Raw genomic sequence first — 20,883 nt, 5'->3', positions numbered from 1 at the left:
GGGCAATGGGATGACCCAGAGGGATGGGATGGGGAGGGAGGTGGGAGGGGGATTCAGGATGGGGAACACATGTAAACCCATGGCTGATTCATGTCAATGTATGGCAAAAACTCCTACAATATTGTAAAGTAATTAGCCCCCAACTAAAATAAATAAATTTATTAAAAAAATAATAAAGATGAAAACATGAACTAAAAAAAAAAAAAATACAGTACCCGTCACTCTTTAATTTAGACATTTGTTCCCAATTTCAAGTAGATTTTGCACCCATGATTTTCAATAACAAGGATAACCTATGATTGTAGAGATGAAGGACTAAAACCCAGAAAGCATAACATTTTCATAAGGTCACACATCTCACGCTGGCAGCAGTCAGTCACCTGAGACTTCCATCACCCAGAGATTGCTAATCTCTATGCAAAGAGATAAAGAATTTGCCTTGCACTTAACATGGCTTTTCAGTTGAGGTTAAGAATTTGATGGCAGGAGAAGAAGTAAGAGAGGAAAGATCTTAAGGAAGATCAAATAAAATTTGCTTTCCCTTCACTTTAGCCAAAGAAATGACATGTCTAAAATTGACCCTAATCCAAAGCGTACATTCCAGGGATAAGACCTGCCCATTTTAAAGTTGTGTTTTGGTGCAATTAAGAGGCACACTTAAGATAGGGATTAATCATGATGGTTTGATTGAGAGTTCTTTTTAAAAGAGAAGTTCTTCACAGAAAAGGCCATAATGCTCCCAGTATCATCATCCCTGCTGCCTCTCTCCCTCCAGCAAGTGATGATATAAGGCTGAAAGGAGATCCAAGGTGCTATGGACTGAATGTTTTTGTCCTCCAAAGATCCGTATACTGAAGCCCTAAGGAGATGGCAACCCACTCGAGTATTCTTGCCCGGAGAATTCCATGGACAGAGAAGCCTGGCAGGCTACAATCCATGGGGTCGCAACGAGTCGGACACAACTGAGTGCCTGTCACTCACACAACCTCCAATATGATGGACTTTGGGAAGTAATTAGATATAGATGAGGTCATGAGGGTGGGGTCCCCTCATGACCTTATGTAAATGTTCTTAAAAGAAGAGGCAGAGAGACCAGTACTCTGAGGCCCCCTCTCTCTCTTTTTTCCTCTCTCTCCCTGCCATGTGAGGACACAGCAAGAAGGTATATTTTCTTGGGATCCAAAATCACTGTGGGTGGTGACTATAGCCATGAAATGAAAAGGTGCTTACTCTTTGGAAGGAAAGCTATGGCAAACTTAGACAACATAATAATACGCAGAGATATCAATTTGCCAACAAAAGTCCATACAGTCAAAGCTATGGTTTTTCCAGTAGTCATGTATGAATGTGAGAGTTGAAACACAAAGAAGGCTGAGTGCTAAAGAATTGATGCTTTCAAATTGTGGTGCTGGAGAAGATTTTTGAGAGTCCATTGGACTGCAAGAAGATCAAACCAGTCAGTCCTAAAGGAAATCAACACTGAATATTTATTGTAAAGACTGATGCTAAAGCTGAAGTGCTGATACTTTAGCCACCAGATGTGAAGAGCCAGCTCACTGGAAAAGACCCTCATGCTGGGAAAGATTGAAGGAAGCAGGAGAAGGGGACAACAGAGAATGAGATGGTTGGATGGCATCATTGACTCAATGGACATGAATTTGAGCAAACTCCAGGAGACAGTGAGGGATAGGCAAGTCTGGCATGCTTCAGTCCATGGGGTCACCAAGTCAGACTCGACTTAGCAACTGAACAACAACACTTGCAGTCAATGTCAGGACTAGCTAGGGAGAGTGGGGGCATCTTTATGCTATCAGGCCTGGCTCAGGGGCCCACAGTATCTAGACCTCTGATCCACCACATGTACTGCTTCGTCATTGTGGATCATGTGAAAAATCCAACTATTTCTACCCTTGATGCGGATGTCCTCTAGTGACAGAGAGAGCCGAGATGGGGTGGATGGATAATGTGTCCCTAGCAGTCCCTGTTGGCTATTTTTCAGGGAGCCCTGTCAACTGCGGCCCATTACAGTGGTTCTTCCATTCTCCTGTGTGCAGCTGTCCTTAGCTGCAGTGCCCAAGGGCTGGCAGCAGTTCCCAGCAATGAGGTCTGTTCTCCCGAGAATCCTGTCCTACTCAGGCTTGTGCCTCTGGTCCCTGGAACCACTTCAAGGTGCTGGATTGGGCTGTACTGCAGTCTCTTAGCATGCCACCCATGGGCAGCTCCCAATAGGGCCCCCAAGGAAACTCCATGGAGACAACTGGGCTGTTTTTCACCTTCAGCCTCTGAACAGAAGCACCAAGCACAATTCACTAGCTCCTCCCTCCATCAGGTTCAACAAGCTCCTCCAGAGTTCACTGCTTCAAGTAATGGCAGCACAAGCAGGCAGCTGGTCCAAAGACCTCTCCTACTTTCCCTCATATTCAACTGAACCAAGACTTCTAGTCTAGGTCGAAATTCCATTCTCTTTTTACTCTCACGGGCCTTACACTCATTAGACCTTTGATCTATAATCTAACCGGCTTCTCTAACTCCAGCCTTTGACATCACTAATTTGTCTTCTACCTTATTTATCTGCTCCTTCCCATGCTCAACAATCTTTGGTGGTTCCTTGTCACCAGCACTTTAAAGCCCAAACATCTCAAGGATGAAATGGTTAGATGACATCACTGATTCAATGGACATGAGTTTGAGCAAACTCTGGGAGATGGTGAAGGACAGGGAAGCCTGGCATGCTGTAGTCCACGGGGCTGCAAAGAGTTGGATACAACTGAGTGACTGAACAACAACAATCTTAGTAAAACATTAAGACATCACACCATCAGAACCTGACCCAACCTTCCTGATTCATCTGTCACTACCTTATACCCTGCATTCAGATCTCACTGAAATATTCATTATATGTATTCCTGGAATTCACCACGTATGTCCCTGCAGGGTTCTCTCTCCTGGGAGGGCTCCATCCGACAACCATGAGCATATTTATTTAAGTTCCACTTCAGGAACTTCCTTTGTGGTCCACTGGCTAAGACTCCAGGCTCTCAGTGCAGGGGACCCAGGTGTGATCCCTGGTCAGGGAACTAGATCCCACATGGCACAACTAAGACCCAGTGCAGTCAAATAAATAAATATTTTTAAAAAAATTTCATTTCAAAAGTTGCATTCTCTAGTTAGCCTTCCTACCATCTTCTCAATCTGAGTTTGTACTCTGTTTTTCAAGTTCTTGTGACATTTTATTAACTAATAGGATGATCCTATGTTCCAGTTTGCTTGAGATGGTCCTAATTTATTTTTTCATAGCTGTACCCTTCAGCATGTGGGATCAGTTCCCTGAGCAGGGGCCAAACCCGAGCCCCCTGTTTTGGGAGCAGGGAGTCCTAGCCACTTGACTGCCAGGGAAGTCCCACAGTCCCAGTTTATACCTGATGTTCCTGCTTATATATTAATTGATCCCTCCTTTTGCTCTCAAAGATGTCCAGACTGGGACTTCCCTGGTGGTCCAGAGGTTAAGACTTAGCGCTTCCCCTGCAGGAGGCACAGGTTTGATCCCTGGTGGAGGAACTAAGATCGTCATGCCCGGCGGTGCTGCCAGAAAAAAGAAAAAAATGATTAGGTCACCCTGTGTATATAATTCTTATATTCTAAAACCTTGAATTTTAATTACTTATGTATTCATTTATGGCCCTCCCCCAGTCTGTATGTCTGAGGTCAGGGGTGGCAGCTCTCACAAAGCTGCCTTTCCCCAGGGTCCAGCCAGTACTTAACACATAGCAGATGCTCAATATATTTATTTAAAGTGGGTTTTAGTTGTGGCTCAAAGGATTAGTATGATTTGAAAAGGCAGAGAGTAGAGACATTTTTAAGATGATTATAGTGATTACAAATAATACCAGGAGAGTCCACTGCAGAAAATATTAGTTAATTCCAAGTCCATCCCATGTGTGACAGGTGGATTTCCTGAGCTACTGAACACAGAACACACGGCAGGTTTTTCAAATGTGAATGCAGGGCTGTGGCTGCAGCTGCTCCTCAAGAGCTGAGCATCCCCAGAGAGGAGGCTAAGCAGCCTGTACACAGATTTACCCAAGGATGCACCTGTAAAACTGGGTAGACTCAGGGTCAGTCTGAGGCTAATTTTGTCTGCATGCATGCTAAGTCACTTCAGTCATGTCCAGCTCTTTGCGGCCCCATGGATTATAGCCTGCCAGGCTCCTCTGTCCATGGGATTCTCCAGGCAAAAATACTGGAGTGGGTTGCCATGCCCTCCTCCATGGACTCTTCCCCACCCAGGGATTGAACCAGTGTCTTACATTTCTTGCAATGGCAGGCAGGTTCTTACCACTTGAGCCTCCTGGGAAACCCCCAAACAACAAGACATAGCCACTTAACTTCCTTCTGAGAAGGCAGGTCCAGATGAGCTTAGGTTTTTGAGGAGAGCAGAATTGCTATTGTTAAAGATGTTAAAAGAGGCTGAGACACCCCTGGCATTTCTCTTCTCTGATCATCCCTCAGGCAGCCATTAGCCTCTCCATAAATGTAAATGTTAAAGAAACATTTAAAGAACAATAGTGTAACAGGATATCAATTAACAGGCCTGCTCTGGGCAGCCCCAAGTCTAGGTTCAACCCTGAATCTAGAGATAAGCAATAAGGAGGAAAAAATAAGAAAAACATTCCAAGCATTGGTAATGGCACACATTAACGTATCTAAATGCTATTAGAAGCTATTTGCATTTTTGCATGTTCTGTAAGTGTACAACTGCTGCAGGTGTGTGTGTGTGTGTGTGTGTGTGTGTTACGGAGACACAGAGGGAAGGCTTTCACTGCAAATCCAGTGATGTTGAGATACTCATGGGAAGCAGGTCAATGATCCCCCAGTCTGGCTCCAAGCCCTCAGGAGCAAGATTCTTATATCTTCTAGAGGAATGGATAAAGATGTGGTACCTATATACAATGGAATATTACTCAGCCATAAAGAGAACAAAATAATGCCATTTGCAACATGGGTGGAGCTAGAGATTTTCATACTGAGTGAAGGAAGTCAGAGAGAAAGACAAATATTATTCAATATTTCTTATATGTGAAATCTTAAAAAATGATACAAATGAACTTATCTACAAAACAGAGTCACAGATGTGGAAAACAAACTTATGGTTACCAGGGGGTAAGGGAGGGGAGGGATAACCTGAGAGATTGGGACAGACATATGCACACTACTATATATCATCACTTCTGGATAACTAATAAAGACCTATTGTATAGCACAGGGAACTCTACTCAATACTCTATAATGGCCTATATGGAAAAGAATCTAAAAAAAGAGTGGATATATATGTATGTGTAACTGATTCATTTTGCTGTACACCTGCAACAAATACAGCATTGTAAATCAACTAGCCTCCAATAAAAATGAAAAAATAAAAATAAAAAATAAAGGCTTCCCTTTGACTCATCTGGCAGGCAGATGGATTAAAAACAGGAATCATCAGGCTGGGGTGTGTTGAGACGAGGATCATAGCACTGTTTGGGAGAAATGGCTAATAATGGGGGATGGGTAGTTTTTTTAATTAATTAATTCATTGACTGTGTTGGGTCTTAGTTGTGGCATTAGGCTCTTCATTGCAGTGCTTGAACTTCTCTGTAGCTGTGGCGGGTGGGCTTTCTTGCCCTGCAACATGTGGGATCTTAGTTCCCCTACCAGGGGTTGAACCCACATTCCCTGCATTGGAAGGTGAAATCCTAACCACTGGACTACCAGGAAAGTCCTGGGGTGGGCAGTTTTAAATACAGCAAGGTATGCATTGGGATTATTCTCTTGACCAGTCTCTAGAGGTTGATGCTGGAAACCTGGGATTGCTCAGAGTCCCAGTTGCTCACATGGAGCACAGAGCTTTGCAGTGCCCTCAGTTCAAGGTTGTAAAGGTAGAAGGCAGATTCCATACTTTGCCTTCACCTGTTGGAGCACAGAATGGAAGGGTAACAAAGTCACGAGAACCCAAAGCCACTGCTAGCTCCTTGTGACCCAGAGACCCAGTGGCACCACAGGACTCTGGAGACAGAATTCTCATAGAGACAATAAAAATGAGGACAAGATGGGCAAATCCAGATAAACATTCCTGAGCCCGTATGCAACTCAGAAACTCCAAAGGACCCAAGAAAGATATGAGGGGTTGGATTATCCAGTTTTGAGAAGATTCAGTCAAAGAAATACTGCTTTGTTGCAAATATGATAACTCTACTGTACACACACAACCTAGAAGGTGTTGTAGGTCTTCATGGTGGCTCATTGGTAAAGAATCCACCTCCCTGTGCAGGAGACGTGGGTTCAATCCCTGGGTTGGGAAGATCCCCTGGAGAAGGAAATGGTAACCTACTCTAGTATTCTCACCTGGAGAACTCCATGGACAGAGGAGCCTGGAGGGCTATAGTCCATGGGGTCGCAAAGAGTTAGACATGACTTAGCAGCTGAACATCAACAACACATACACTCAACACCAGATAGTGGTTCTTGGGAAGCACAGGTGTGTACACATGACTGGATACTGAGTTTATAAGGACCACAATTCACATCTTGACAGCTGGGAATCCCAGATGACTGCTCATGTCTTAAGTGGCTTCTTAGGAGAAGTAGACGGCTGTCTCGTGGTGGGACCACTCATCAGCAAGCCTTGGAGAAGAATTTTATCACTTCTGGAGTTTCTGCTTCTGATGGCATCTGAAATAACTGGCCTGATGCAGAAGTGAAAGTAGAACCTTCAGGAAGGTGGAGCAAATGGGTATTGATGTGATCAGAGATTCTGTGAACTAAGGGAAAGTCCCAGGACTTAAAAATAACATTTCTTCCACATGTGCCCATGCCAGATGTTTGAGAATCTGCCATTAGAGCCATTGCTTTTTACTTCCATTATTTCCATAAATTGTCACCTTCCCACTTCTGTCCTTCATCCTCCAGTTGCTGTCAATATCCTAGTACCATCATGTTATTAGTGTTCACACTGAAAAGTTATGTGTTTAATGTCTGTACCATGTAGATGCAGTATCCATTTTAATTAATTAAATTGAAATATAAGCTCCAGTGCATCTAGAAGCAACCCTCTACCTAGAAAAATACTCCAAAACAACACCCAGCATTAAAGATAGACTCTAAAGGCAGGTTCTCCTTCTAGAGTTTCTTTTTGAACAGATAAGCAGTATCAATAGATTTTCTTACCTCGTCTTTCACACCCCAAGTAACATAAAACTTTTCCTTGCTTGGGGTTTTTCTTCACTTATTTTTTTCTTATTTCTGTGTGTTTTTTAACTTAAAAAATGGTTTTCTTTGACACTCTTCCATATCAGAAGTTTTCTTATTATTTAAATAGATGGATGGCATTTCATTGCATCATTTTTAAAGTAGTTCCTTATAATTCCTTTCTTTTTGACTGTGATACATGGCATGTAGGATCTTAGTTCCCCAGCCAGGGATCAAATCCAAGCCCATTACATCGGAGCTCAGAGTATTAACCACTAGACACCAGAGAAATTCTGTTCCTTGTAATTGCTACGTAGGCTGTATACACTATTTCGCTATTGCAAATAACTTGACAAGAACTGAACCAGGGGTTTGTCACAATGGTCACATTGTACATGTGCAAGTATATTTGGAAAATAAATTCCCAAAAGTGGAAAAGGATATATAGGTTCATAATTATGATAGATAGTGTGTGTCTGAGTGTGTGTATGTGTGTGACATTTTTTGTGAATTATTTTGGAATCTCTTTAGGTTTACATAAAAGTTGCAAAGGTAACACAGAGTTCCCATTTACCCCTAACAATCTCGTATGTTTTTAATACATATATTAAAATATTTCATGTAGTCAACTCTATTCATCTTTTGCTTTATATTTTCAATTTTTGCAGAAAATAATCCTTGATTTTAAGAGTTATTTTCCACTTTCTTCTTTTACACTGAATTATTTAATCATTTGAATATTTTTGGTATACCATGCAGAGTGTGAGGTAGGGATATAATTTAATTTTTTTCTTTTTAAATGAAAATTTCCAAGTAGCCTAGCACCTTTAACTGCCTGATTTTTCCTTTAGCTCCTGGTATGTGATTTTTGCCTTTATTATATATAAAACTTTTTTCATACTTGGGTTTATTTGTGGGCTCTCTATACTGTTACACTGATCTGGCTTTTAAGTTTTGGTGCTTTGGGGACAACTTCATATTTTAATTCATTCATTCTTTATTCTGTTGGCTTGTTAGCTGCTTTTCTTGGATTAATAGCTAAACCATTATGTTTACATGATACTTTTTAATAGTGATAGTTTTGTCTCCTTTAGAAAGAATATCGGGCACTTTCCCAATGGTCCAATGGTTAAGAATTCACCTGCCAATGCAGGGGTTATGGGTTCAATCCCTGGTTGGGGAAGATTCTACATGCCAAGGAAAAACTAAGCCTAGGCACCACAACTACTGAGCCCCTATGCTGTAACTACTGAAACCTGTGCACCCTAGAGCCTGTGCTCTGCAACAAGAGAAGCCACCACAATGAGAAGCTTATGCACTGCAACTAGAGAAAGCCCAAGCCGAGCAACAAAGACCCAGTGCGTTTTAAATAAATAAATAAATTTTAAAAGGAATATCGGGACTTCCCTGGTGATCCTGTGTTTAAGACTTTGCCTTCTAATGCAGAGGGTGTGGGTTCAATTCCTGGTTGGGGAGCTAAAATCCCACATGCCTTGGGGCCAAAAACCAGAACTTAAGAACAGAAGCAATATTATAACAAATTCAATAAAGACTTTAAGAATGGTCCACATCAAATAATCTTTAAAAAAAACCAAAAGAATAAACATTCTCTAAAGGATTTTCATAGGACTTGTATTTTCACTACATAATATTCAATGTGTTCAGGATACAATCTAAAATTACTCAGCATGCCAACAACCAGGAAAAGGTGGCCACTTCTCAAGAGACAATTATAAGATGCCAACCCTGGCAATACCTAGATGTTGGAATGATCAGACAAATACATTAAAGCAGTATTATAAACATACTCCATGAGATATAGGTATATACTTTTGACAAATATAAAGATAGACATGCTCATCAAAGAAAAGAAAACCTAAAAAATAAAGGTTGAACATGTAGAACTAAAAACTATATCCGAAATTAAGAATTCACTGCCTGAGTTCAGTAGTAGAATGAAGATGAAAAAAGAAAAAGTGGATGTGAGGGTAGACCAATAGTGGTTTTTCCAATCTGAAGAAGAGAGGGAAAAAAACGTTAAAACAAACAAATAAATTGAACTTTAGGGACTTGTGATATGATGTTGGACATTTAACATTGATGTCTTTAAGTCCCAAAATGAGAAGAGAGATATTGGTACAGAAATTATATTTGATGAAATAAGAGTAAAAACTTTCCAAATTTTGTGAAAGATAGAGATTTACATAGTCAGAAATATCAGTGAATCCCAAGCAAGACAAACTCAGTGAAAACCAAAACATCGTAACTAAATTGATGGAAAACATATAGGAAGAAAAAAATCTTGAACACAGTCAGACAAAAATGGCACATTACATGTATGAGACATCAGTCAAATGACTGAAGATTTCTCATCAAGATCCATAGAGGCTAGGAGACAATGGAACAGCCACCTGTAACATGCTGAAAGAGTCGTCAACCCAGACTTTAAACCCACTAAATATCCTCCACAAGGCAAAGTAGACATTTTCAGATTAAGAAAAAGTGTTGCCAGAGAATCTGTTCTAAAAGAAGTGCTAAAGGAAGGTCTTGAGGCTGAAAGGAAATGATACCAAAGGAAAACCTAGAACTTCAGGAATGAGGAAAGATGAAAAACAACAGAAATTCTAAAACTTGGAATAAAAATCTATTTTTCTTGTCTTCAATTCTTGAAAATATGTGTGATCAGTAAGAACAAAAATTATTTTATATTGGTTAGTGCCACTGGAATTCTCATACATTGCTGGTAAGAATGCAAACAATAAAGCCATTTTAGAAAGCTATTTGGCAGAAAGAAAGCTATTTTTCTTGTAAAGATAAACATACACTTACCATATAACTCAACAATCCCATTCCTAAATATTTACCTTACAGAAATAAAAATTTATGTTTACACAAAAACTTGTATGCATATGTTTAGAGCAGTTTTATTCATAATCACCAAACTAGAAACAATTCAAATGTCCTTCAGTTGGTGAATGGATAAACAAGCTGAGGTGCATCCACACAACAGACAACGTTCTACAATTTATATGACCTTCTGCAAAACTCAAAACTATAGTGGTGGAGCAGTTTGTCAAGGTTTAGGGTTGGTGGAAAAAATTGACTACGAAAGGGAAGCACAAGAAGGTTTGTGGGAGTGATAGAATTACTCTCTACCTGGATCATGATGGTGACATGACTCCATGTATTTCTCAAAACTCAAAACTGAACGCCAAACAAGTTCATTATTCTCAACGTAAATTTATAAATAATTTTAAAAAATTCATCAGTCTGTTAATTTCTTCACTTTCACATATCCCTTCCTTAAGTCAACATCCATATTTCTAAAAGCTGAGTACAAATGGGACTCATGTATATTTCAATATTAAACAATTTACCAAAGTAGCTTGCTTTTAAAAAGAATATTAGTGTACGTTCTTTTGTGAAATAAACTTAGTGCATCTGATACTCGATGTTATCCCTGGGACCAGCCCCTGGAGACACCCACATCCTCTGACTTCGTATGGAGGACACTGAAGGCAGGGCTCAGGTGCCTGGTTGCACCAGGACTTGCCCTTTCTTTGTCTGTGCTCTTAGCTAAAGATCACTGGGTCCTGAGCCCCATTCAGCTGAATTATGGCCATCTCTCTCCTCTCACCCTGCCAGTCCTGATGTCAAGGGCAAACAGCAGCATCACAAGAAGGAGGAAGTCGCCTTTGTATCAACCTGGTGCTTACTGATGTATGACAGACATGACACCTGTTCAACAAACCAGGTAAACTCTGTGCACCGTGTTCTGGCTGCTCCTTCTCCACAGTTAGCTCAGGTGCCCTGCTCTTCAGTTTGCACATCCTGGGCACATTTCCTCGGGCCTCACTTTCCTGAGCTGTGTTTCAGGTTCAGTAGTCTTTCAAAAAAATCACAGATAGCTGTGCCTTAGCGACTCCTAGGATCGTGTTCCTTGCTTTGCTCAATAACTTCCTGGAAAAACAATGGATACAAATCTCACTGTTACCAATAGCAGAGCATAATAGATGTCTAAGTGTATAAACACCCACTCTCTGTAAAGCAAACCAGTGTGGCTTCTACACATTGAAGTCTCCTTTTGCAAAGAAGCTAATCCACCCTTCTTGCCACACACACACACACACACACACACACACACACACACACACACGCCAATTTCTCTGGCAAATAAATCCTTATTGGCCTATAGCGGGGCTTTTGTCTGGTGAGCGGCCTAGTAGTCACTCTCTTGGGTTCCTTAGATTGTTGCTGTTGTTCAGTCGCAAAGGTGTGTCCAACTTTTTTGTGTTCCCATGGACTGTAGCCTCACAGGCTACAGTATGGCAAGAATACTGGAGTGGGTTGCCATTTGCTTCTCCAGGGGATCTTCCTGATACAGGGACTGAACCTGCATCACCTGCTCATTAAATTATCTATACTTTAATGCAGTGATTCTGGGAGGCATAAGCTTGAACTCAATTGCTGGATATTAAAACCGCTCCTGGGAGCTCCAAGTTCCTGACAAAGCATTTCCTCCTCTTCCTATAGCACACAGATGCTTCTGCTTATCTCTCAGTTCCATCCAGCACTCCCCACCTTTACAGAAGGAGAAAGTAGTGCACAGATCAACCCAAGGGGAAAATATTCCTTTTTTTAATTAATTAATCTATTTCTGGCTGTGCTGGGTCTTTGCTGATTCAAGGGCTTTCCTCTAGTTGCAGCAAGCATGGGTTACTCTCTAGTTGCAGTGTGTGGGCTTCTCATTGCTGTGGCTTCTCTTGTTGCAGAGCATGGGCTCTAGAGCATGGGCTCAGTAGTTGTGGCACACGGGCTTAGCTGCCCCATGGCAGGTGAGATCCTCCTGGACCAGGGATCAAACTTGTCTCCAGCACTGGCAGGTGGATTCCTTACCACTGAGCCACCAGGGAAGCCTGGATATTCTTCAGTAAAGCATGCATTTAGTAAATAAGAAGAAACAGACTATAGCATGAGTGTCCTCTCATATTGCCAACATATACTGAGAGCTTTTATTTTTCTGGGGCTCTCACTGCAAATGGAAAGGATCGATGGATACTGCTAGATTTTCAAAATAAAGCATAAGTCAAAGCTAAATTGTTAACTGCCTTATGACTGAGAAGCCAAGAATTATCCACTAAGGAGAAAGAATCCATTGAACCCTTTTTCCAATCCATTCTTCATCCTGTCAGGTTCACCCTATGTTATCTGATCTAGGCATTGAGGGAGGGTAACAGGGGGACTGATAAACGCCCCCAGATCAGCTCTGCCTCATCTGGCTTGCCAAGCCAGGTTCATCCTTAAGGATTCCCATGACTGCATCAGCCATAGGGAGTAGAAACTTTTTTAGAACTTTTTACGCCTGTGTCCCTGAGTCTTCATTCCACATCAACTCAAAAAGTTTTAATTTACTCACATCCATGTTAAATATAATTTCTACATGGCGACCTAAGAGCTTGGAGCATTTAAGTTGATAGAATATTTTATAGATATTTAATTAAATGTTCGTTGATGCTGATTCTTTGGTTTCATTTTCAGAAATCAATACATTTCTTTTTGTTTTCCAAACAGTTCCACTGTTCTCTGTAAAGCTGGCATTCCTAAGGTACTGAATCTACAGCTCTTAACAGATACAGTGGCTTTGCACAAGGGAACACAGGAAGGATACCTCTGAGCCAAATCCTTGGTACACACAGTTCAAGATGTTTGTACATGGTTGAATAGAGGAGAAACTCAGGGCCCTAACACCCACCAGCAGTTGGTTTCATTTATATTATTCACTCGATTTACAACAGTCTTTTTAAGCTTTTAATTATCATCCTCACGTAACATAGAGCACAGTCATGGCGACTTGTCCAAGGGCCCACCAATAGCAAGCTGGCTTTTGAATCTGGGACTCATGGCCCCAAGGGCTTCCCAGGTGACGCCAGTGGTAAAGAACCCACCTGCCAGTGCAGGAAACATAAGAGATGTATTCCATCCCTGGGTTGGGAAGATTCCCTGGAGGAGGGCATGGCAACCCACTCCTGTATTCTTGCCTGGAGAATCTCCATGGACAGAGGCGTGCCCATGGGGTTGCAAAGAGTCAGACATGACTGAGCAGCTTAGCAGGCATACACTTGTGGTCCCAAAGACCACAGTTTTCAGCTGGGTCATGACTCCTCCAGGTACTGTGAAAGGTGCAGGTAACATGACGGTGAACCTATCACACTTCCTTCATCACTTACCTCACAGATCTAGAGACCTTACTCATCATAATGGTCTTCAACTTAGACAATTTGCCTTGAGAGTTTTTCCTTCAGGGTTGTTTCATACATGTACCTTGTATAGACCCATCTTGCAAGTTAGATCTCTGAGTCAAGACTTCTCTGTACTATCTCACTCCCAAACAAACTAGCATGTGGCATATAATAAGCACGTATCAAAATAATTCATGTCTCCACCATTGGGCGTAAGGTAAAAAAACATATGGGAAACGTCCCCAGGCTATGAAGTATCTTCAGCACAGTGATCAATTTAAAAAATAAAAATTCATAAGCATGCCTTGATACAGATCTGGCTTATAGATACAAAAGATTTAGTTCAAGACTCCTATAGAAACCCACAGGAATGCAATATACTTTGGAAATGCTGCCGTTTGAAAATATTCTGGTACCTAAAGAGTCCAGAAGCTGAGACAAATGTGGCTTTCCAATTTGAAGGGTGAGAGATGAGATGTGTCTTGTGTATTAATGAAAATCAGATGCCACCTTGTGGTCAGAAATAGAAATTCAGCAAAAAAAAAAGAGTTCTGAGAATCAAATATTAGTACTATAGAATTACATCCATAAGTAACATGGTCTATCCACGGGGAGACAGTGTGTTCCCACATTAATTCTCAAACACTTTTTTGCTCTAACCTGTGACATCCTTACGTGAACCGTGAACTTGCAGATGTTCAAGCTGGATTTTAAAAAGGCAGAGGAACCAGAGATCAAATTGCCAAAATCCGTTGGATCATCAAAAAAGCAAGAGAGTTCCAGAAAAACATCTACTTCTGCTTTATTGACTATGCCAAAGGCTTTGACTGTGTGGACCATAATAAACTCTGGAAAATTCTTTAAGAGATGGGAATACCACATCATCTGACCCACCTCTTGAGAAATCTGTATGCAGGTCAAGAAGCAACAGTCAGAACTGGACATGGAACAACACACTGGTTCCAAATAGGGAAAGGAGTATATCGAGGCTGTATATTGTCACTCTGCGCATTTAACTTATATGCAGAGTACATCATGAGAAACGCTGGGCTGGATGAAGCACAGGCTAGAATCCAGATTGCCAGGAGAAATATCAATAACCTCAGACATGCAGATGACACCACCCTCATGGCAGAAAGCGAACAAGAACTAAAGAGCCTCTTGATGAAAGTGAAAGAGGAGAGTGGAAAAGTTGGCTTAAAACTCAACATTCAGAAAACTAAGATCATGGCATCTTGTCCCATCACTTCACGGGAAATAGATGGGAAAACAGTGGAAACAGTGAAAGGCTTTCTTTTTGGGGCTCCAAAATCACTGCAGATGGTGATTGCAGCCATGAAATTAAAAGATGCTTGCTCCTTGGAAGAAAAGTTATGATTAACCTAGATAGCATATTAAAAAGCAGAGACATTACTTTGCCAACAAAGGTCCATCTAGTCAAAGCTATGGTTTTTCCAGTAGTCATGTATGGACTAAAATGAAAGCTGAGGGCCAAAGAATTGATACTTTTGAACTGTGGTGTCGGAGAAGACTCCCTTGGACTGCAAGGAGATCCAACCAGTCCATCCTAAAGGAGATCAGTCCTGGGTGTTCATTGGAAGGACTGATGTTGAAGCTGAAACTCCAGTACTCTGGCCACCTCATGCAAAGAACTGACTCACTTGAAAAGACCCTGATGCTGGGAAAGACTGAAGGCAAGAGGAGAAGGGAACGACAGAGGATGAGATGGTTGGATGGCATCACCGACTCAACGGACATGAGTTTGGGTAAACTCTGGGAGTTGGTGATGGATAGGGAGGCCTGGCCTGCTGCAGTCCATGGGGAGTTGGACACGACTGAGCGACTGAACTGATTGATGACATCCTTACAGATATAATCCTTAATTCACACACAACATTTACAAGCTTCTTGAACACTCCCTTCCTCCACTTTAATCTACAGGACTAGTTTTCATTTCACCCTAAATCCAGTGTTGATTAACCCCTAAGGCAGTGGTCCCCAACCTTTTTGGCACCAGGGACCAGTTTCATGGAAGACGATTCTTCTGTAGACCGGGGTTGAGGATGGTTTTGAGATGATTTAAGTGTATTACATTTATTGTGCACTTTATTTCTATTTTTATTACATCAGTTCCATCTCAGATCATTAGGCATTAGATTCCAGAGGTTGGGAACCCCTGCCCGAAGGCATTCCAAACTCAATAGAGGTTTGCAAAACACAATTAATGCTGTTTTTGCTTGCGATGGGAATGCAAAATGGTAGCCCCTTTGAAAGAGAGCTTGGCAGTTTTTTACAAAACTAAAATAATCTTACCATATAATTTGACAATCACATTTCTTTCAGACCAAAGGAGTTAAAAACTATGTCCTCAAAAAAGCCAGTCCACAGATGTTTATAACAGCTTTATTCAATTTTTTTTGGTTTGTTCTTTGATTTTTACAATATTGTGTTGGTTTCTGCCATACAACAATGCAAATCAGCCGCAAGTGTACATCTATCGCCTCCCTCCCCTCCCCCCATCCCACCCTTTGAGGTTATCACAGAGCGCCAGACTGGGCTCCCTGTGTTTAACAGCTTTATTCATAATTGCCAAAACTTGGAAGCAACCAAGTTGTCATTCAGTAGGTAAATGAATTAAAAAAAAACAAACAAACTGGAATAGACTTGTGAACACAGCAGAGGAAGGAGAATGTGGGACAAGTTGGAGAGTAACATTAAAACATATATATTACCATATATAGAATAGATAGCCAGTGGGAAGTTGCTGTATAATATAGGGAGCTCAACCTGGTGAAAACCTAGAGGAGTGGGATGGGGTGGGGGGCTTATGGCTGATTCTTATGGCTGGTTCACGTTGCTATAGGGCAGAAACCAACACAACATTGTAAAGCAATTATTCTCCAATTAAAAATAAATTTTAAAACACTGGTACAATCAGACAATGGAATATTATTCCATGCTAAAAATAAATGAGCTATCAAGCCATGAAAAGACATAGAGGAAAATTAAAATACATTGAAAGAAGCCACTCTGAAAAGATGATATACTGTATAATTTCAACTACATGACATTCTGGAAAGTCATTAACTATGAAGGAGCAAATTGATCAATGGTTGCAGGGGTTAGAGGGAAGTAGGGATGAACAGAAGAGCACACAGGATTTTTAGGGCAGTGAAACTGTAATAGTGGACGTACGTCATTGGACATTTGTTCAAACCCATAAAATGTACACACTACCAGGAAGGAACCCTATTTTTAGTTTTTTTCAAGGAACCTCCATACTGTTCTCCTTAGTGGCTGTACCAATTCACATCCTTACCAACAGTGCAAGAGGGCTTCTACAATGGAATATTACTCAGTCATAAAAAGGAACAAAATTGGGTCACTAGTAGAGATGTGGATGGATCTAGAGTGTGTCATACAGAGTGAAATCAGAAAGAGAAAAACAAATATCATATATTAATGCATATATGTGGAATCTAGCATAATGGTACAGATGAATTTATTGGCAGGGCAGGAATAGAGAGGCAGACATAGAGAATGAACACGTGGACACAGGGGAAGAAGGGGAGGGTGGGACAAACTGGGAGAGTAGCATTGACATATATGCACTATCATATATGCACTACCATATATACACTACCACATATGCACTACCACATATACACTACCATATATGCACAACCATATATGCACTACCACATATACACTACCAGGTATAAAATAGCTAGTGCGAAGCGGCTGTGTAGCGACGGGAGCTCAGCTCAGTGCTCTGTGATGACCTAGATAGGTGGGATGGGGTGGGGGAGGTTGGAGGGAGGGAGCGGATATATGTACACAAATAACTGATTCACTTCCTTGTACGGCAGAAACTAACACAACATGGTAAAGCACGTATGCTCCAATAAAAAGAATGAGCCCCACGTGTCAATGTAAGTTCATCAGTTGTAGCAAATGTACAACTCCGGTGGGGATGTTGATCATGGGGGAGACTGTGCATATGTAGAGGGTCAGGAGGTACGAGAATTCTCTGTACCTCGATTCGACTGTGAGCCAAAAATTGTTCTAAAAGTTAAAGTATGTAGTTTTCAGAAGTTTAGACATAATAGACTCTACAATTAAAAAATGCCACAGGAAGACCTCACTGTCTTCTTTCTGCAGTGATGTACAACATGAAAACAAGGGTTTGCTGGTATCACGTTCCCGAAGCTGTAGGCTTTCAAGGTGACCTATTTTGTTTCAAGCACCTGACCTGGAGTTCAACACAGACAACAGCCCTCACTCAGAATTTAGAATGATACAGGCAAATCATTCAATTACCGTTGCATAGAGATGCAGCCATTAAAGATACAGTAAAAACAAAGATGTGAGATACATTTATATCCATCATTTTCCTGTACTGAGTTCCTGATTTTTTATATTTCATTTGTAGAGTAGTTTAGGAAGTGAGATGTGAGTCTCAGTAAAGCAAAATAATAATGAATGATTCTTTCTGGCAGGTAGGCGCCGATTCTCCTTGTTGTCTCACATAAAAAAACATATCATCATACTTTAATTACAGACTTAAGACATTGAATAGAGCCTGGATTAGAAGAACATAGGCTATCACAGTTGGAGGAACTATTACAGGTCATCTGACCCAACGCTTTCATGTTGCAGGTGAGAAAACTAGACCAGAGAGATTAAATGATATGTCCAAGGTCACTCAAGATTGTCCAGCTAGTTAGTACCTACCAAGATGACTCAGACAGTAAAGAAACTGCCTGCAATGCAGGAGACCCAGGTTCCATTCCTGAATCGGGAAGATCCCCTGGAGACAGAAATGCAACCCACTCCAGTATTCTTGACTGGAGAATCCCATGGACAGAGGAGCCTGTCCGGCTACAGTCCATTGGGTCGCAAAGAGACGGACACGACTGAGTGACTAACACACACAGGACAGCGTCCAGGTCTTTGAACTGCACTCATCTACTATGATTCAATGGTTAAAATGAACCAGAGCAAATAAATTACCTCATTATACCAGCAATAAAAAATTATTCTTGTATTATTATTCAGTATGAGATAATTACATGCTTTTCAAATTTGGCTTTCAGAAACTTGCTGCTCATAAAAACAAAAGAATTACAGAGGTCAAGGTGAAACTACAAGATAGCATCAATAAACTAAGATTTTTGGCCTAGGTCAAATCAGCAAAAATAATCTCTTCAAAATAGGAAGCTGGATCGAGTGAAGCGTGAGATCAAGCATCCAAGAACTGCTGTGAATGAGTGCTTTCGGCAACCCTCGCTCACTGGAACACCATGATGCTTAGAACCCCGTGTTCCAAGCTGTGTGAAGGGACTTTTTCTACCACAGTGAATAACAGGTTCAGAGTCTGGCCCAGTATTTCCATCAAGAATATTCTTTGTTCCCGGCTGTTGTTCCCAGTACGACTGTCATCTCAGGACCATTAATCATGATCCTCTTAGTGTGTAATTTACGATCGAATGCTTGAGGGAAACACGAGGAGTCATGTAACTGGCCCTCGGCCCCTGGCCCCTGCCTAAAGCCTGTGTGTGCGCGCGCGTGTGCACTCAGTCTGACTCTTTGTGACCCCACAGACTGTAGCCCGCCAGGCTCCTCCGTCCGAGGGATTTTCCAGGCAAGAATATTGGAGCGGGTTGCCATTTCCTGCTCCGGGGTATCTTCCTGACTCATGGATCAAACCTCCATCTCTTGCGTCTCCTGCATTGGCAGGTGGATTCTTTAGCAGCTAAGCCACCAGACTGACTATACACTTTCCTTATTTTTTGTTGTGTTCAGTCACTCGGTTGTGTCTGACTCTTTGCAACCTTATGGACTGTAGCACACCAGGCTTCCCGGTCCTTCACTATCTCGTGGAGTTTGTTCAAACTCACGTCCATGAGTCGGTGTTCCATCCAACCATCTCTGTCATCTCTTTCTCGTCCCACCCTCAATCTTTCCCAGCATCAGGGTGTTTTCCAGTGAGTCAGCTCTTAGCATCAGTGGCCAACGTTTTGTAGCTTCAGCTTCAGTATCAGTCCTTCCAATGAAGATTCAGGGTTGATTTCCTTTAGGATTGACTAGTTTGATCTCCTTGCAGTTCAAGGGACTCTCAAGAGTCTTCTCTAGCACCACAGTTCAAAAGCATCAGTTCTTCTTTGCTTAGCCTTCTTTATGATCCAACTCTCACATCCGTACATGATTACTGGAAAAACCATAGCTTTAACTAGATGGCCCTTTGACAGCAAAGTGATGTCTCTGGTTTTATTATGCTGTTTAGGTTTTTCCTAGCTATCTAAATTAAACCATAAATAAGACCACTGGAGATGCTAGAAAATCAGGAAGAACCAAAAGAAGCTGCTAGCACTTGAGTGTCACCAGCTTCCAGACTGGTGATGCTCTTTTAGTCCTAGACCCAAGGCGGTTGAAGTTTGGATATTGCTTTGAGTTCCACGTAACTTGAGTTGTCATGGACTCTCGTTATTGAAAGTGGTTACTATAAAGCAACATCCATTAAAACCTTGTGAAGCCCAGACCTACAGGAAAAAATGGCATATGAGTATCCATAATTACTTTTATTAAAATGTGTACGTTATTTTATTCCAAACTTTATACAGATTCAATCAGGCAAAGGGAGAGGATTTGTTGTCCTATTTCACTCACCTGATTGCATGAAGTTCAAAACTTGAATGTTGAGATATACATCTGTCACCTGTCAACCAATGCCAGAAGCATCCTTCAAGAGAATATTCTCAATATTCAGCAGAAGCCAGAATCCACTTACACACACACACTTACACACATACACACACACAGATGATGAGAACAAAGGCTCCCAAAACCTTTTGGCTAAGATCAAGTGTAGTATGGGGCCTTCCCAGGTGACTCTGTGGTAAAGAATCTGCCTGCAATGCAGGAGACTCAGGTCTGATCCCTGGGTCAGGACGATCCCCTGGAGAAGGAAATGGCAACCCACCCCAGTATTTTTGCCTGGGGAAATCCCATGTACAGAGGAGCCTGATGGGCTATAGTCCATGGTGTCACAAAGAGTCAGACATGATTGAGTGAGCACTTCTCTTAAAGATAGCCACCAAGGGTCAGCGTGACAATGACAAAGAACCGAGTGTGCACAATCCATCGGGCTGAGCTTCATGGGCGCTCTGTTTTGTAGTACGACTTTCAGCAGTGAGTCCTTGACAACAGAAATTCACAAGAACTTTAAGGCAAGTCTCAAGTTTCAACTGCCTTGGGATGGAGACCCCAAAATCTCCACTATGATCTCGAATTTATAATTTTTCTTCTCACATAGGAGTTCCAGATGACAGAGGACATGGGCTGGACTGTCCTTCCTAAGGTGGCGCTTGTGTCCTATATCCTCTGGTAGTTCTCCTCAGATGGCCCACACGCTATG

This window comes from Giraffa tippelskirchi, chromosome 1 (genome assembly GCF_054371585.1).
Source record: "Giraffa tippelskirchi isolate mGirTip1 chromosome 1, T2T-mGirTip1v1.2.pri, whole genome shotgun sequence".
Lineage (NCBI taxonomy): Eukaryota > Metazoa > Chordata > Mammalia > Artiodactyla > Giraffidae > Giraffa > Giraffa tippelskirchi.
The sequence above is the reverse complement of the archived record's forward strand: the minus strand, read 5'-3'. Positions refer to the sequence as shown.